Genomic DNA, 2,654 nt, shown 5'->3' with positions numbered 1-2,654 from the left:
GCGGAGATCCGGCGAGAAATTTAGTAGGCTGTCTATGGGTTAGGAGGTTGCTCGTGGAAATCTTGGTCGTGTTCGGTGAGTTTGACGAGGACGGTAACCGGTGCTTGTATAGCCTAAAAGCACCTAGGGTGAATCCGGATTATCCGACAAGACATATGTCCTCCCTCCTAATACTAATTGTATCCTGGTAGAAATATGTAGATAGGGTCAACGGAACCAAATCATACAAGGCCTTTTGCTTTCCCAGTAATCAAGCTAGTTTTGAAATTCCTTATTGATCATGGAAATCGTTCTTGGATAAAAGTTTTGTATTCAGTAATACATTCAATCTCACTGATCTCAAAACCAAAGTTCTAAATTCTTGCCTTCTGTCTTGCTTATTATACGGATGCCAAACATGGAAGTTCAGTAAGTAAGTAAACAAAATAGTCACATGCCAAAAAGGAATGGAGCGTGTTATGCTATATTTAAAAAAAAAAAGCAGAAAATCCGTCAATCAAAAATTATAAAAATTAGCAAGGCAACTGATGTATTAGTTCAAGCCTTAACTTTAAAATGGAAATCAACTGGACATATAGCCTTCAAGACCAGAGATGGACAAAAAAGTAACACTATGAAAGGGCCCACTAGGAAAAAGAAAGAGGGGAAGACCATATAAAGGAAGTAGCAACTACAAACTGTATTAAAATTACCCAATCTAGAAAAGATTAGCTATCCTTGAAGGAGGCCTCTACCCGAGGAGGGGTCTTGCAAGTGAGAAATAATACCTAATATTATTCAACAAACGTATTTATTAATTAAATATATTATAGAATAGATCACGTTGCGTTAATTTTTGTTTTTATGTCTCTTGTATGAAATAAAAGCCTTTTTTATTTGTATTTTTTTTTTTTTTTTTTTATTGCTTAGATGAGTGAACGAGCTCACAGCCCACCTGGTGTTAAGTGGTTACTGGAGCCCATAGACATCTACAACGTAAATGCGCCACCCACCTTGAGATATAAGTTGTAAGGTCTCAATTATAGTTACAACGGCTGCCCCACCCTTCAAACCGAAACGCATTACTGCTTCACGGCAGAAATAGGCAGGGTGGTGGTACCTACCCGTGCGGACTCACAAGAGGTCCTACCACCAGTAATTACGCAAATTATAATTTTGCGGGTTTCATTTTTATTACACGATGTTATTCCTATTTATTATATTTATTTATTATATATTTATTTATTATATTTATTTAATACATTCAATATGTAGTAGAGATTAGATCGATGATAATTTTACCTTGCTTTATGTCGTAAGAATTTTCTACATTATCCCTTACGCGTAACACTAACTCATCGTTGCTCACACAGTAAACATAGATAGGAAACAATTACAGTAATGCGTCACACATCGAGCGAATCGAGAGGCAATGTATCAAGCAGGCACACTGCGTAAATCACCCCCCGATATCGAGTGCCATCCGACAGTGGAGCTCAAAGTTTTATACGTAAAGGGGCGTTTGGAAGTCACTTTTAAATGAGCTTGATTGAAGTTCATTGTATGTAACAGTCGGAATATACTGTCGACTAACAAACCTCTTTAGATATACCAAAATGAATGAAAATTATATGAATGAAATTATAGAAGTTTATGTGAGTAATTATTATTTCCTGAAATTATTATTAGACCTGTTTTGATTGTAAGCTACGTAATAAATGTAAGATAAATTTTTTTACCGCATTAGAGTTATAACCCTGTTGGTCGAACAATATAGATGTTTTTTTCCAAAATGAATGGTCCCGATTGCTGGCTAATATTTTTTTTTAATGTTTGATTTTTAACTTTTACCTAAGTCAGTCTTGTGACTGTCAAGTACTCAGGCTTAGTACTGTAAGTCCACCTAAAATATTGGAAATGTGAAAGTTCATTTTTTCAGAGCCTTGCGCTGTAGAAATAAATAACTGAAACAACTGATCTATACGCAGCACGATAATTTAATGGAAAATATTTATTTTACTTGCCGCTTTTTAAATGTTAATATCAGGTGTTTTCCTTTTATTATAATAAAAAAAAAACATATTGTAAATCGTCTTTAAATCAGCACCAAACCGAAACCCTCTTTTTAATCTTGCCAAATAACACTAAAAAGCGTTTTTTTTATTACATCATTGAAAAAGGAGCTTCGTAAAATAATTTGAGAGCCATTGCCTTCAGAACAGCCGTTCGATCCGAGATAAAACATATCAATACGGTTTATTACATATCTAAATTTATTTATTTCTGCGAATTTTAAGCGTTCGGTTTTGTGGGGGCCGTAATTGTGCAATTATTCTTTTGTCGTATTTGTATTACGCGGTGTACGTTTATGTGAAATTCAAAACGAGAATTACCTAGGGAAACTTGTAATATAAATCGTTATTGCTACGTTTGTACGTTACTACTAACATAAAGTAACATTGATGCGGTTATATTACTTCTTACCACAATAAATTAGAGAGATAGTTTAACTAATGTTAAGTGGATTACCGAGCCCAGAGATACCAGATTACAAATGCGTGACTATCTTGAGATAGGAGGTGAAATTCCTAACAGCATAAGGATAAGAGTCATTAATTTTTAATTTAGAATTCTTGATGGCCTCACGACAGAAAAGGGCAGATTAGTGTCATCAA

At 34.6% G+C, this 2,654-nt stretch overlaps 1 long non-coding RNA gene across 1 annotated transcript; it reads left to right on the top strand.

Moving 5' to 3' along the window:
- The first annotated feature begins 519 nt into the window (after positions 1-519).
- On the top strand, positions 520-2,068 carry LOC134199938 (uncharacterized). Its single transcript, XR_009974613.1, has 3 exons — positions 520-753; positions 1,379-1,634; positions 1,919-2,068. It is a non-coding gene; the product is annotated as an uncharacterized LOC134199938 (long non-coding RNA).
- The last annotated feature ends 586 nt before the right edge of the window (positions 2,069-2,654 follow it).

Source organism: Bombyx mori, chromosome 13, assembly GCF_030269925.1.
Source record: "Bombyx mori chromosome 13, ASM3026992v2".
Lineage (NCBI taxonomy): Eukaryota > Metazoa > Arthropoda > Insecta > Lepidoptera > Bombycidae > Bombyx > Bombyx mori.
The sequence above is the reverse complement of the archived record's forward strand: the minus strand, read 5'-3'. Positions and strand labels throughout refer to the sequence as shown.